Below are 17,213 nucleotides of genomic sequence, written 5' to 3'. Positions count from 1 at the left end.
TAGATGATTTTGGCATCATCAAATCATAAAATTAGGCGTTTTTTTAACCTTTTTTTGCTATATTTTCATAATTTCTTCATTGGCTATCAAGTTTTTCTTCATGTTTTGACATCAAACAATATGCCATTCTTTTTATTAAGCAGTATACTGATTCCACAACAAAAAAATAAAATAAAAATACAACCAAAATCAATGGATCTGTGCGATTTCACCTCTAGTTGGTGATCAATAGGCCCGGAAACTCAATAGGATTTCCGGCTACAATCAAAATGCTGAAAAGCACACTGTATACTTAGCAATGACATACATCCTCTCACACACACACACACACACACACACACACACACACACACACACACACACACACACACACACACTCACACGTAATCTGGGGATTCTACAATGATTTGCACCCCAGGTGACAACCCCCACAACGTATGTACTACTACGTACAGTACATCACCCGTACACTCTGTACATACTTTGGGGATGTAACAGTGAGCTATTTTCACAGAAGGGGAGACCGCAGAATTACACAACTACCATTCAACACCTTCTGCCATCTGCAGGCACAGTAACCCAGAGGAAAGCCTACTCAAAATTCTGAAAGATACACTGTGTACTGTTGAGTAGAGTACATAACTATCAATCCTGAAGGAAATTAAGGTCTCTAGCAGCACATACATATATATGCAAAACACAATACATATTATTGGACAACATATTTAACATATAACACACATTTAGCCATAAGGCATTTCACACAACCACCACACCACCTACTGTTCTGTAATACACATATACACACAGCACCTATACATACAGCAGTATGCCATAGAGACGAGGTTCTAGCGATTAAATGCCCATTCATTACCAGGAATAAGCTCACTTATAGCTTGAAAGTTGTGGGCCCTCATCTTCCAGAGGGTAGGGTAATCATAATAATATGTATCAAATTCAGGCAGGCAAAAAACTGCATATGGTGCATATTATAAGGTCACACTCAATCTGCAATATCTGGACTTTTTCCATCTAGTGTTGCTTTAAGTTTTTACCAAGGTATTGTATGATGGTAGAATTTGAACACTATGTAAAGCCTTCTCCAACCAACCTCAAGAATCTGAATGAGAGATCTAAAACTCTGAGGAGTTGTGTTCACTCTGAGTGAATTTTGTTCCCTGAACCAATAGGTGCAACAACTTGTTTCTAACGTCTTTAAAGAACTTCTTTAAAACTTTAAACTTCTTTAAAGAAATGACCATATAAGGTCATATAAAATAAGCTAGTCTGTTTGAAAGGGTTAAATAATTCCATCAACAGTCCACTGAAATACTTTGTATTTGGAAAGCTGAATCAATATGCAATGATATCAATGGATTCAAAAAAAAATACAGCATATTTCAAGATTAATCAGGCTCAAATTATAAAATCATGGTTCAGGAAGCATGCGCGAATCATTGTTTACACATGGATTGGCCACCAGGCACAGAGTCCAGACCTCAACCTCATTGAGAATCTTTGAGACATGCCGGAGAAGGTTTTACAGTGTTCAAACTCTACCATCATCAATACAAGATCTTGCATTGGTGAAAACTTGGTGAAAGTAAGTCCAGACATCGTATAGCTTACATTTCTTAAGACAATACAACAACACATTTGTATCATAATTTAAGAAAAGGTTGGTCATACAACACAAAAGTGTGTGAGAACTTTCCGATGCTGACGTTTTAGACCACACTGTGTAGAACCCTTTCTGATAGAGTGGAGGGGTGGTTCTCCTTATGTCAAGCAACGTCTCCTTAGTTTTTATGGAATTCCGCTGCAGCTAGTTGGTCCGGCACCAAGTTATCCACCTGTCGCCTGTACTCCCCATTCTACCCACCCTTGATAGACCTCACAATTGCAGTGTCATTATGGAAACTTGCATGTGGTAGGTATAGCAAAAGCATGTGGCAGTGCTGTAGCAAAAGTAGGTGGTATAGGGTGAACAACAACAAGGAGAACACCATTCCTTGTGGCACTCCAGTGCTGCTGACCACAGTTTGTGATGTAAGGTCATTTAGTCTGATGTACTGGGGTCATTTATCCAGGTCACCAGAGCTGTATCCACCATCTGCAGAAGTTAGTCTCTCAGCAAAAGTGTATGGATGTTTGAGGCACTACTAGAGAAAATACTATTCTCACTGTCTCCTTTGTCCAAGTGAGAATGTTCCCTATGTAGCAGTTACAGGATAACGTCCACAACTCCCACATTATCCTGATAAATAAACTGTATGGAATCCAGAGCATGGCAAACCTGGGTTTTCTTTTTGAGCAGCAGTACCCACTCAAATGTTCTCAATATGTGAGAGCAGCTGGTCTGTAATCATTGTTGTGTTGCTTTTGGGGACTGGTATGAGAGAAGAGGTCTTTCTACCGTAGGCACTATCTACAGGTGTCTTACCCTTTTGTAGACTCTTGCTGAAGATGTGTTGCAGTGGCTCAGCTACCTCTTCTGCACATGTTTTAAATAATATTACAGGCTTGAGGACCAAAAGGGATATATGAAATACACAGTACACCAATACTTCACAACAGCATACTTTTCATACAGTAGCCTACATACAGTACATATAAACAGGGAAGCTAATGAAGGGCACTTATACCAGTGTTCCCAGCTCATATAGACATGTCCCTAACAGAGCTATGACCTGGATCAACTAATTGCGTTATCAGTTTCAGCCCATCCAGGATGCAGGATGCACACACAGATATTTTGTGGCATTTGCTACTCCAGCTCTTAGATAGATAGACAGGAGGGAACTTTAACCACAGTTATCACACTCTTCCTAACATTGTTATTAATATCAAACTCTACCTCATAATCAGAACAGATATAAAGGAGCTGTTGGAACTAACTCTTACTTGGAGATAGAATGGTAAGGTTGGCTGCATATAGCAAGTGATTAGTCAACACCAACTATCACCAACTATAAAACTTGTTTGTCATACCTCATTTCATCCATATAAGCATTGAATAAGGCTGGAGATAAATTGTTCCCCCGTCATACCCCGTTGATGACATTAAAACGTGTAGAGAGGATGTTTGCCCATTTAACATGCACATACACAAATTTGTACCAAACTACTGGGAACCTCCCCCATGCAGATGTTTCAGCAGCTGCAGAACAGACCAATCAGTGGAACTCAAAGCAGTATTTCAGCACTTCTTCTGCTTTTGGTGTCCACATCCTTACAGTGCGTGTGGTTGATAGTACTAATCTCTGGTAGAGGCATCCCCAGGGATTTTCTGAGCTGTTGTCATCACATGCTGGAGTGCCTACTTTTTGTCCTCTGATGGCACAGATGTGGAAGTTTGATCAACAGTGGCTTCAGGATTTGGTAGCCCATCAGTTTCTTCTGGTAGAAGAGACATTGTTGGGCCTTGCTGACCACTGAGGCCATGTGAATACTCCAGGACACGTCCTCCAGGGATTTAAAGCTGCTGACCCTCTCCACCACTGTATGAGTCACCAGAGGGGTCTGTGACTTCTGTGATTGTTTTTGTGAAAGTCCACAATGATTCCCTTGCTGGTTTTTTTGGAGTCCAATACGAAGTAATTGTCGTTACACCACGGCGGAAGATGTTTTGTCTTGTTCCTGTAGCAGGCCTATGTCTTGTCTTCATTCATAATTAGTGTGAGAACGTGTCAGCAAATGAGGAGAAAGAGGGCAGTTGTGGGTGGATAGGGTTGTAGAGCAGAGGGCTTAGCACACACCCTTGAGGGTGTGCTGGTGTTGATAACAAGAGGGAGTAGTTAGAGAGGAAAATCCACAGTACATGATGGTTGTACAGTCTCAGATAGTGGGGTTTAGAACAAAGACTCTATGGCTGGATGGTGCTGAAGGCTGAACTATGGTCCAAAAATGTGCATATGAAGAGTTCAGATGCAAACCCCCTAAGTGCCTTTTCAGAAAATAATCTTAATTCATTTTTATTTAATGCAAAGCTATCAAAATGTCATGTTTTTTTTATTTATTTTATTTATTTAAGTAATATAAGTATTAATACGCATTATCAAGTACATAAATGTAAACCAAACCAAAAACGGTGTTCTCTAAAAATATAGAAGTGCAGGTCTTCAGAAATGGATTAGGGAGTTTTGCATCTGAACTCTTTCATATGTGTTCCTCAGCTCCATGTTCTCCAGTAGTGTATGAAGCATGCTGGCAATGATGTCCTATGTAGAACAGTTTGCCCTGTGTGCAAACTGCAATGGGTTATGTGATTCCTGAAAATATAGGCTTTCCAGGCTTTGTGTAGGCCCGCCTTTGCCCCCATCTCTGTAAATAGCTCACTGTGTCACATCCAGGAAGTAGGGCTATGTATATGTGGGGTATGTACGAAGCATGTAACAGAATGCAGTGTGTCACCTGGGGTGGAGATCATTGTAGGATCCCCAGATTAGGTGTTTGTGTGTGTGTGTGTGTGTGTGTGTGTGTGTGTGTGTGTGTGTGTGTGTGTGTGTGTGTGTGTGTGTGTGTGTGTGTGTGTGTGTGTGTGTGTCATATTGCTCAGTATTCAGCATGCATTTCAGCATTTTGATTGTAGGCTGAAATTCTATTGACTTTCTGGGCCTGTTGAGTCCCCACAGATCCATTGAGTTTGGTTGTATTTTCATGGTTTTTGCTGTGGTATCACTATGCTGCTTAATAAAAAAGAATGGCATATTGTTTGATGTCAAAACATGAAGAAAAACTTGACTGCCAATGAAGAAATGATGAAAATATAGCAAAAAAGTGAAAAAACGACTAATTTTAGGTCATAAAATTGGGCCAAAATCATGTACAAATGTGGTTTAACAATATTTTCTTTATTGGATATCATCAGTAGATGGGTCCTTTGCACCTGGAAAGCCTTTATTGACAGCTTACCCAAGCCACTAAGGATTTCAGGTCATATTTCATTTTCAGAAAAAATTCTCTCTAAAAATGAAGGGTACATACACTACAGTCATCGCAGATCCATTGATTTTGGTTGTATTTTCATAGTTTTTGTTGTGGTATCACTATACTTCGTAATAAAAAGAATGGCATATTGTTTAATGTCAAAACATGAAGAAAAACTTGATTGCCAATGAGGTAAAGATGAAAATATAGCAAAAAAGTGAAAAAACGCCTAATTTTTAAGCACAAAATTGAGTCAAAATCCTATTGAAATGTGGTTTAAGAATATTTTTTCAATTGAATGTTGTCAGCATGTATGTCCTGTGCACCTGGAAAGCCTTTATTGACAGCTTACCCAAGCCACCAAGGATTTCAGGTCATTTTTCATTTTTCAGAAATTTCTCTCAAAAAATGAAGGGTATATACATTCAAATAGGCACAACTTTTTTTCGCGATATTTCCGCCCGAGCAGACCCTCCAATTATTTTTCCTAAGGGATAGAACTATCCAAAAAATCACAAATAAAAAGTATGGCAAGCCATGTCAGGTCCAACCCAATTTTGGGACTTTGGCTCCCCGGCTATTAGAGCGAGTATTCAGGTTGACTGCTTGACAGAGAGCACACCGATTAGTTTTATCAGCAAAATTTGCCAATAAGGCTTCAATTTCGATGGTAGTCAAGACAATTTCAGGCAAGAAGCATCTATATTAAATTAGACCCTGCCAAAGGCCCAGGAAAAATAGTAGGCAGATGACAAGTGTCATGTGGACATGAACATACATTTGAAATGCTTAAACACTAACACTACAACGGTGGGGAGTGGTTGTTGTGACGGGTAGATGGGGGTCGAGGGGTGGTTTGGATAGGGTCAATAATCATCTCCCTGGATGCATGTTATGCATTCTAGGCTTCAGTTTGAAACTGCTCTAGGAGTCAAATATTATTTCTTCCATTTTCATCTTTTTTTCTTTTCCAACTAAAAAGTAAGTAAAAAAGAGATACGTGTGTGTGTGTGTGTGTGTGTGTGTATGTGTGTGTGTGTTACAAAAGCATGGTGCCAGGCTGTCAAAAGCAGCAGTAGCCTTGTCTGCACTGCCCTGTCTACCATTCAAACCCAAGCACTAGTGTGTGTTAGTGGTGTCAACAATAATCGATTCGGCAATGCAATGCAATGAGGGGCATGGACAATTCAATTAAATGCGGCAAATTCCATAATCGATGCAGCAATTTTTTTAAGTTTCAATTACTTCCGTGGATATTTCAGGAGCAAATGAATGTTAAATTAAATAAAAGCACTTCAAAGCATTGAAAACTGCAAGACTGATACAGAAAACTGCCAATAAAATGTTGCTCAGTATCTGACTACTTGTATTGCCTCATCATGACTGATGAAACATTTGCTTTGCTTTCAGTAGAAATGTAATGCATTGCAATGCATTGTAGAATTGAATCGAATTGAAACCTCCCGAATCGTAATCGAATCGAATCGTGAGGGCAATGCCAATGCACACCACTAGTGTGTGTGTGTGGTCACTTAAGCCCACAAGGGTCACCACAAGGGTGTATGTGTGTGTGTGTGTGTTATTAAAAGTGTGTCTACGAGTACTGGCAGTGCATGTGACTGCCAGTATGTGTATGCATGTGTGTACCATATATCTGCTCGTACATTGTGCATGTGTGCGAGCGCTTGTGTGTGCAAGTGCGAATGAATGAGTGTGATCTGCCTCTGACACACTGCAAGCACCCAGGACCACTAACACCACAGTCTACAAACACCTAGGAAGCTATTGAGTGAATCACTGTATATTAAATTGTGCGCGTCCTATTTTTGTGGAAGGATGATGTGATTCAGACCCTTAAGAAGGTAATTTTTCCAGAAATAAGCAATCAGGTATAATACGGCAGGAGAGAGAGAGAGAGAGAGAGAGAGAGAGAGAGAGAGAGAGAGAGAGAGAGAGAGAGAGAGAGAGAGAGAGAGTTTATGTAACAATCTTGTATGACCAGACAGGGAGAAGTAATGATTTTTTTGACCCACTTTGTGTTTTTGTGTGTAAAGTAGAACCAAACCTTGTAATTTCACTCATGCAGAGCGTGGCAATTACACACACATCCTGTGGATGGAAATGACAGATCTAATATGTTCATGACAACAAGGGACAAAACTGTTCCCTCTGAAGGTGTGTGCGCGTTTGTGTGTGTGTGTGTGTGTTTGTGTGTGTCTGTGTGTCTGTGTGTCTGTGTGTCTGTGTGTCTGTGTGTCTGTGTGTCTGTGTGTGTCTGTGTGTGTCTGTGTGTGTCTGTGTGTGTCTGTGTGTGTCTGTGTGTGTGTGTGTCTGTGTGTGTCTGTGTGTGTCTGTGTGTGTCTGTGTGTGTCTGTGTGTGTCTGTGTGTGTCTGTGTGTGTCTGTGTGTGTCTGTGTGTGTCTGTGTGTGTCTGTGTGTCTGTGTGTCTGTGTGTCTGTGTGTCTGTGTGTGTGGGCGAGTGTGGGCGAGTGTGTGTGGGCGAGTGAGTGTGTGGGTGAGTGAGTGTTTATGTGAGTGAGTGTGTATGTGAGTGAGTGTGGGTGAGTGTGTGTGAGAGTGTGTGAGAGTGTGTGAGAGTGTGTGTAGTGACACAGTACTTGGTGTACTTCTTCAAAACAGGGCACCTCAAGGTCGACTCGCACATCAGCCAAGTCAACACCAAAACAAGATCCGGGAGGCAGGCTGCTATTTTGGGTTGCTATCCTCATCTAAACCGGTACAACCAAATCAAGGTCTGTCTGGTCGTGACGCAGACTAGTGACGTGTTTTCGGGCCAAGGCCGTCTTTCAATAGCCTGGCTTTACCATACACTCATAACCTACTGATTTTATTCGCACAACGGGTCGGTCTGGGAACGGCAGGGCTGAGAAATGGAGGGAGGGGTGAACTCTGCTAGTTTAATTTTGCCCAATGTCATGGTCATAACATTAAAAAAACAATAACTTGTGAGAGGGGGGTGAACTCGGTTGATGTTTGAAATGTGTGCTCCCCAGTCCCCACTTCTTCGTCCTAGCCTGAGAAATCCCATGCTGGTTTGCAATCATTACGATCTGAAAGACAGCACGGAATCTATCCCTCAGTGATCATGGTTCCTGATCATGGTCTCCAGTCAGAGAGCAGGGAGGTGTGGAAAGGCGATGACTGCAGTTTGTTTGAATAAATACAACAGACACGATTGTCTATGGGCTACGTATACCAAATGATTAGGACTGTAACGATATTGTATCGAACCGAGAAATCGTGATACATAGAGTCACGATACTGTATCGTGATACAAAGAGGCAGTATTGTGATACGCCCTTTCAAAATTTGGTTACCCATCAGTCAAGAAAACAACCAAATGATAGGAAGTTGTAGTACTTCTAAGCTTCAAATCATCATCATTATTATATTTAAACCTTTTCAAATTATTAGTAGACTCCTGTAACCTTTTCTACTAAAGTATCATAGCTTTTATTCGTAATTTTATTTTATAATGTTGACAAATGTGAAATCGTGGGGTGTATCGAACCGTAGGTCATAAATCGTGATACAAACCGAATCGTGAGTTTAGCGTATCGTTACAGCCCTACAAATGATACACATTCGTAACGCCCCATACACAGCCAGTCAATCATAGACCACACAACCCCTACTACGGGATTTACAGTGGGCAGGTCAGGTCTCCAGACCTTATCTCACTAGTGATCAGGTCTGGTGGTTACCAGGCAATCCTCGTCCCATCTCAATGTAGACTGGCCAGGTGTCTGAGAAGACTAAAGCCCTCCCAGAATAACTCTACGATGAATGGAATTTTTTTTTACTGTACCTTATGTATGGCAAGGCAAAGCTAGTCTTTCAATATAAATGATAGCTGACAGTTGATAATGATGCGCATGTCCTCTTTGGAGAAAAAGTATGTCATACTGTATAATACTTTTCACAAACCCAATAATTTACATCAGGTTCTTTTGTCATCCCTCCTCTCTTGTTGACACAGGTGCGGGAACGGGCATCAGCAAGGTTCTCGGTCAGCCTGAGCGCACCTTATGCCTCTGAACTCTGCTAACTGGCATCCATTATACAGTACATGCATAAGATTGGCAATGGATGAAAAAAAGAAAAAACACACAGAGCAAAAAAAAAAACAGAATGGTGAGACCAAATGCACATTACACACTCACAATGACGCGTTTGCGTAAGTTCACACTAATGCAGGCCAAATTACCGGTAATCAAATAAATGTAGTTGTACCGTGAGTCATGTTACTTTTTGTGACATCAATTGGATACTTTGAAGAAAATACAACTGGAATATTCAAATGCATTATTGCACCCGTGCTTCTTATGGGATTTGATCATGGTAACTTAACTGTTACAGCGATGGTTCGGAGTAGAATCACCCTAATGCCATTTGAACCGTGACACCCATCCACCTTTACACCCGAAGTGTTTTCTGCCGCAGGCTTACATCAACAGAGTTGCCGTGTTATTCGATGTTTATTCCGGATAGCTTGACTCAAGCGCATATGGATACTGGGCACCGTCTCCAAACTTTCCCCACAAAAATAACATGTCATGACACCAAACTTCTACAGTATAACAAATGTGGTTTGTACTCACAAAAAGATGAATTTGAAACTTTGTACATAGTCCATGAGTTTATTAGTAACAACACACGAGACGATTAGCTTTTCTGCTGCTAAACATCCGTCGACGTCACTTCCTCCAGCTGGGACTTTGTTGATGGAAACAAATACACGTGAGTCCGGAAGGCGGAAAACTCAAAAAGACAGCTTGCGCCACAACTAGAAATTAACCACTTCGGATTTAAATTTTACCACGTTTAATAAATAGAAGACGATGCCACACTCGTGCATATATCCTGGCTGTGGACTAAAACACAAACCTTACAATAAGTGGACAGTCCCAGCTGGAGGAAGTGACGTCGACGGATGTTTAGCAGCAGAAAAGCTAATCGTCTCGTGTGTTGTTACTAATAAACTCATGGACTATGTACAAAGTTTCAAATTCATCTTTTTGTGAGTACAAACCACATTTGTTATACTGTAGAAGTTTGGTGTCATGACATGTTATTTTTGTGGGGAAAGTTTGGAGATGGTGCCCAGGATCCATATGCGCTTGAGTCAAGCTATCCGGAATAAACATCGAATAACACGGCAACTCTGTTGATGTAAGCCTGCGGCAGAAAACACTTCGGGTGTAAAGGTGGATGGGTGTCACGGTTCAAATGGCATTAGGGTGATTCTACTCCGAACCATCGCTTTAAATGGTGCCAGATGTTCCACTCAGCTCTGCATAACTTTCCGAGTCAACCTGTAGAATCACCATATAAACAGAGCTCTGAGTGTGTGGCTGTGTGTGTGTGTCTGTGTGTGTGTGTGTGTGTGTGTGTGTGTGTGTGTGTGTGTGTGTGTGTGTGTCTCTCTCTCTCTTCTGGAACACCATTTTCTCTGCTTAGAATAGCGTTTCTCAACGTTAGAGAGCCGTTGGGGGGTGCTGTTAACATGGCCACGGATAGGGACGGGGCGATGGTGTCTTTCTGTTTTTTATGGGTGTTGAAACATCTAGGGTAGAAACAATTTTGGTATTTAAACACATAAGATGAATAGAATAATAAGGTAAAACCGCGCCAGCTGTTCATTAAGCGGACTTGCAGAGCGGGCATGCTTGCTTGATTCTCTTGTGCAGGGCAGTAAAAATAGAAAATGGATCTCCTCCTAGGACTTTCGAGATAGAGACTCCGTTCAAACACTAAAACGACCGGCTCGGCTTGGAGATAATTTGTACTGATATAGCGTGTCCGTGTCTCTTGCCGTTTTTGGCGATTTTGTGCAAGTTTGGGTCCCCATAGAAAACAATGGACGGAACCTTCGTGCCAGGCATTCCAGCCCCCTAGGGATCAGAGTGCAGGAAGCTTTTTTTGTTCATAGAACTTCAACACTTTCACTTAGAAGTTTCGTTGATGCGTTGTTAGCGAGCTCTATGAGATTACTCCAAATGGTGAAAGTTTCATGTTCCAACTCCCATTACTTTTTAACTGGCAGGTGTGTAAAAACTGCTGGGCTGGCCCAATGGCTTTTCCTATTCTGACTCTTGAAGAGCCTTTCTGAAGAGGTCAGCACATCTTCCACAAGAGGACCATTTGTGACTGAACCGTTTAACCTATAAACTTCATTCAAGGACTGTTAGAAAGATCACACGTATGACTCCAATCTGTGAGCAGGACATGTGCCAATTCTTTTTAACAACAGCTACAGTAAAGTTCCATATAATAGCCGAGTTCCAATTAGCGGCCGGGTTCCCTTTAAGGGCCGGGTGCATGAGGATATTTGGACAGATAATGGCCGGTTCCAAATAAAAACCCGGTCTAAATAATCATTAAATGAATCAAGGAAGAAGGCTTGACCACCGGCGCGACATGTTTCCCCCCTTATATTGTTTTGTTTAGTTTTTAGGATGCGTCGCGTCTTTGACCATCAACCGCTGCGTCAGTGAAGCGAAATGTCGAAAATTTTGCAATCTAAAACTCGGGTGAAGCAGGTGTTTCAGGGTATGGTTTAACGCTGTAATACAGGTCAATGTGGGTAAAATCCACATTTAAAAAGAGTAGGCTAGCCTAGACATGTGATGAGAGAAAATGACATTTGAGACGAGCGTCCAACGAAATGAAATGCAACGTCAACACAAAATATGCAGCTTCTCTGCACTCGGATTCTCCTCCCTTTGCACTAAACTGGCAAACATGATCTCTTACAATGCTTTTAATGTTTTGTGCACTATATGGACACGAGACATTGTTGACATGTTGAAGTGAACTTTCTTCAATGTGCATGGTGGAGCACACACACGCACTCGCACACACCCTGCACGCACTGCACTGATCAACACACTTTAATCAAGCATCAATCTGCGAGGCGGAAGCGCACACCGTTGCAGCTTTGACTTTGGGGTAGAGATTGTTTAGCCTAGTGGGATGTTAATTTAAATGCTTTTCATTTTCATTTGCTAGCTTTACATTTTTTGTGCATGGTAGCCTATTAATATGCGGCATCTGTGTAGATGGAACCCGTTTTGTGTTAAGCTGTAGCCTACCTTAATTCGGCCTCGGCTACTTTTAGTGAACCGCCGCGTAAAGGTCTTTGCATGGACAAATGAAATGGCAATTGAATAATAGTTTGCCAGTATTGCAGGGTGTATTAAACCCAGTGTAGCCTACGTTGGGGTTTGGGAGACCAAGGAAGAGAGCGGCATCTGTAACCGCTTCGAAATGTGTGCGTAAAACGTAAAACCTGCTAACCAGTGGGTTTTGTGAATCTTGGTGTTGCGCATTAAAAAAAATAAAATGTTTGATTTCGTGTTTGTATTTTACTTTGACGTTGCCTATCCAGTTTGTGGTTATTTTCTGTTGACCTCCTACACCTTTTCTTTCTGTCATGTAGGGTATTGTAAATAAATTGATCGTATTTTGATCATTTTGATTTCGGACTGAATTTGGCCCTTCAATCACCCCTCTCCAATTGCAAACTTTACCCTGGTAGAAGGAGCATTCACTACCCTGCACACGCACTCGTTAAGCACTTATTGTCTGACTGATTTTGGCTGCTGCGAATAAGGTATCTTTATATAAAAAAGGGCCTGTCACCGTTTTGGCTGAATGCTGACACCCCATTGCAGTCTTGCCGCGGGTCTTGAACAGTGCGCACTCTTTCCGATTCAGATTGCTTCTTCTGAGAAGGCAACTGGCTACCACAGGAGAGGGGAAAGGTGGCAATATTATCTACAAGCTTGTTGGATAAATCGTGTTTAGCCTATTGCAGATGAGGTTCTTAAATATTTTGTAGTGCATGGGAGATTGACATTTGTTGGTTTTTGTCTGCTGCAAAGTAGGATAGACTAGACCTTCAGGTCTTCATGAAAATCATCTACCACCGCTGTGATAATTTGACTACAGACACCGCTGAACATTTAACAGTTGTTTAGGCTACTGTATTGACAATTGCAGTCAAGCCGCTTGTCTTGAACTGCGTGCTCTCTTCCAGTTCCAGATGCGGTGACAGCCAGATGAAGAACGCAAAGGTGGGGGCTATTCGCAGTCGCGGAGGAAAGGTGTCAATATCCACAACCTCACTGAATAAATAGCCTAACCATTGAACTTTGCAGCAATTACTGATTTTTTAGGTTCTTGAATACTTTCTAAAGCATGGAATTAAGTTTCCATTAATAAGGAAAGGTGTAGCCTAAGATTTATCCTTAATCCTCCCCGATAATGTTCTTCGAGTCTTCAAAATCGCGTATGTCAACAACACCCGCTGTGTTAACTGTTAGTCTTACATTTAACAATAACATAGCCTAGGCCTACTATTGCTTAAAGCAATTGAGTACCATATTTTCCCAGTTTAGGGAAATAATTTTTGGGAAGAAGGAATTAATCGCCTGTCCCAAATAGCCGCCGGTCTCAAATATTCTCCTGGTCTCTCGCGCGATTCAGACAAATAATAGGCCGGGCTATTATTTGTAAATTTACGGTATCTAAAAACTAGAAACTGTTTGGATGATGCCCTCTGCCTTAGAGCTCAATACTAAGGGCTTCTGCACACCGGCTTTGACAAAGTGCGGCGCACTTTTGCTTCCGACATAATTCGGACCCCCAAACCAAATTTCACACGAACATTGCATTGATAGTCAATGGGCGGCGCCGACAAAATAGAACTTGTCTCTAATTGCTATCCGACATCGGCCAATGTCCACGGACATCGGCGCCAGTGTGCATGGTTCTATTGAAAACAATGGAATCGAATTTTAGCTGAGCAGTGCTCAGCACTTTGTCGGAGCCGGTGTGCGGAAGCCCTAACGGCCATACAGTCAATCAGAACAGGTGCTGCCAATACAGGGTTCCATCTCAACTGTCACTTTCTCTCAACATTCTATTCTTAACGAGCAGCTGCACTACCGTTCTAGAAGTCTATTGTTCAGCTCTTCAATGCAATGTGATATTGGCTACGTTTTCATGATGTTTTTGAATCAGATTTAATAGATCTGATTTAAATAGATCAGATTAAGTTTAGGTTTGTAGCTGCGCTTACGGGCGGGCACTGAATAAACCAAAGTTCAGGTGCCAGACAGGCCTTTAAATCCTGTCACTAAATTATAAGCTTCCGCCAGCAATAAAATAAGTCAAAATAAACGAACAACAAACCAAGGATTCAAACCAGCACGTCTTTATCAAGACACTCAAACACAAAATAGACTCTCAACAGAAAACAAAACTAGCCGAGCCAGTTACCAAAAACAAATCAACAACCGCTCACTCGTCAGTGAGTATATAGGCCTTTAACCCCACAAAGAAATATCAAAACTAGAACCAAAGTCATCAGTGTGTGTGTATGAAGGAGAAAAGAAAAAGGATATCAGTGTTTGGATGTAGGGGAGTGTGTTATGTGCGTGTGTGTATGTGTGTAGTTGAGGTGAAGCCCCTAGCAGAGCGCGCAGCGGCGGGAGGGGGTATGTGCGTTTTGGAGGAGAAGCAGAGCGAGGAGGAGGTATGTGCGTGTGTGCATGTGTGTGTGATTGTAGGTGAAGCAGAGCGAGGGTCCACTGCAGCGTGGATGAGTTACTCAGAGCGCGTTATTACTCCAACAGCAAGCAAAGGATTCGGACTCACAGGTTTTGCTGGAGTGGCGAATATTAGTCTGTCCGGGAGCCTTTGGGCAACAACAGACCCGGCCAACGACTTCCTTTTGGCTCTTAGACCGCTTTCGGAGTCTTCCCCAGTGTGTAGGCCTAGTTCCTTTGTGGCGGTTGGGTAGTTTTTGCGCTAGTACTCTTCGCCGTAAGTTTGGTGGGTTTCGCTCTGGTGCTTCTCTCTCTCCTCTCTCTCTCTCTGTCCTCCCGAGAATGCTCAAAACTAGCATCTAACAAGCGGTGCCAGCTTACGGCCACACCCCTCAATCAGATCTCGCTGCAGGTGCGTCTCATCTTCAGGTAGAGAACTGCTTAAGTGGCCTCAATTATGTGTATGTGTGTTTGTGGGTGCAGTGTGCTACTGGGGCATTGGAAACAATTAGTCTTGGAGACCAGGGTGGAAATGAATTCCGCCACAGGTTTAGGTTGGGTGTTCAAATCCCACTTGGACCCATGTTGATTTTCAAAATTATATCATATGCAGTGTTCCTTAGCCAACTTAAAATACCATGCATGTCATTTAGTATCAATGGCAAAGGTGCTGTATTAGAGATATGGAGGTTGTGAGTTCGAATCCAACTCGGACCCATGTTGATTTTCAAAATTATATCATATGCAGTGTTCCTTAGCGAACTTAAAATAGCATGCATGTCATTTAGTATATCCCCAAAACGCGGAGCTACAACACTTTCAAGATGGCTGAATCCAAGATGGCTGAATTGTTTGGCCCATAACTTCTGACTGGGTGGATGGACTTTTCCAACATTTCTTTTAGCTTTGTTTTCCCAATAGTTGTTTGTTTTTAATTTAGGGATAGAGATATCAAAAATAAAACTGCTCATCTCTGCACCAAAAGGCAAGCCCGCTTCCAGCATTTTCTGTGAGAATTAAGGATGCAAACGATTAATCGATTAATCGACTTTTATCGATCAATGCATTAATCGATTAAAAAAACATTAATCGCAATTAATCGTCAATTCAACTGACAAGAGACCCAGGTGAAATGGGCATGAGTGTGTGTGAAGAGAGGTGTGAATAGTGGGAATATTTAAATCACCTTTGGATTAAAGAATGGAAATAGAATTAATTTAAATGTGGTATTTTATTTCAATTTTCAATTCAATTTTTTAGATTTAGTAGGGTTTTTTTGAGAAACATTGAGATTTCGGGGGGAAGACGCCGCTTATCAATTAATTTTAAGTCGATCGATTAGGCTATCAACTAATGATTAATGAATTAATCGATAATTTGCATCCCTAGTGAGAATGCAATCTTAGTTTTCATGGGCTGGCAAAAAGCGCCAGTGCATGCGCTTGTTGTCCGTAAGCTATGCACAGAGCCTCCTGAAAGTTTCTTCTCAGTGAGCTCGCAAACATCCTGGCACTACATTTCAATGCATAGTTAGTGTGTGCTATGCACTGAAACATATGCCCAAAGTGCACAAATTGGGACACATTGTTTTACTTGGCCTGACAGGTGTAGGAGGGTGTCTGGGGGCGTTTGGGCAAAAAAGGTTGAGAAACTAGCTTAGACAATACAGCCACAGCCGGTTAACAAACATCCTTCCCACTCCCTATTTTACCCATGCCTGCAGTTCACCTAGTTCACCACTCCTCCATTGGTGCCCCTTGAGTGCAGTACCACGCTGAAAAGTGGTGAATGGAGTCTCTCGTAATATCCTTAAAACCTCTCTGATACAGCCTAGACTAACAGCGTGTGCTCCAGAGATGGAAATAAGCACCTGTCCACCTGCCAATGACAGGTGAATTTGGCCTTTGGCGGGTGAAATATGTCAACCCACCAGTCACCTTGACGGGTAATATTTTTCTACAAGCGCCCGGGTTAATGCTGAATTATACACAGCATCCAACTTCAAAGGTTTAAACAAACTGGTAATGAAAAGAGTTATTGGCATCTCAATAATTGAATATATGACCTCTGAAACAAAATTATTGATCAGACTTGGCATTACAATGTTTGGAATGGTTGAATATAAAATGGCGACTGGAAAAATTGTGAGTGACTGGTAGATTTTAGAATCTACCTGCCACATTGACTGGTGGGGAAAATGTTTAAGTTTCACCCCTGGTGTGCTCCACTCACACCAAGCAGTCTTCTGAAAGGATGGTGTTGTCTGTGTGTGTGCATAGGTTATCCTGAGGGCCTTACCTCATTAATACGCTGAAGGGCACCGGTGAAGTCTGTTATTACTTTCAATGGTGTGTGTGTGTGTGTGTGTGTGTGTGTGTGTGTGTGTGTGTGTGTGTGTGTGTGTGTGTGTGTGTGTGTCTGTGTGCGCGCGCGCGTTTGTGTGCAATTCCATTCGTTCACAAGCTAAGTAGGTCAAAACAAATAAAGTATGACTCATTCTCACATAACACTTGTTATCAACACATCAGTCTGCAGAGACTAATGATTGTGTGTGTGTGTGTGTGTGTGTGTGTGTGTGTGTGTGTGTGTGTGTGTGTGTGTGTGTGTGTGTTGGGGGGGGGTGATGCTCCATGTCTGTTCTGTGTGTGTGTGTCAGTTCGTTGGTTGATTGCATGTGTATTTTATACTCTATCTGTGTGTGTGTGTGTG

General features: G+C 41.9%; 1 protein-coding gene across 1 annotated transcript in view; it reads right to left on the bottom strand.

Annotated features, from left to right (window-relative positions):
- Positions 1 to 17,213, bottom strand: part of fig4a (FIG4 phosphoinositide 5-phosphatase a) — a 131,255-nt gene that overhangs the window by 94,394 nt on the left and 19,648 nt on the right. The window lies entirely within an intron of this gene.

The sequence above is a fragment of the Engraulis encrasicolus genome, chromosome 18 (assembly GCF_034702125.1).
Source record: "Engraulis encrasicolus isolate BLACKSEA-1 chromosome 18, IST_EnEncr_1.0, whole genome shotgun sequence".
In the NCBI taxonomy this organism is placed as follows: Eukaryota; Metazoa; Chordata; class Actinopteri; order Clupeiformes; family Engraulidae; genus Engraulis; species Engraulis encrasicolus.
Note: the sequence above shows the minus strand (reverse complement) of the source record. Positions and strands in the feature narration are given on the sequence as shown.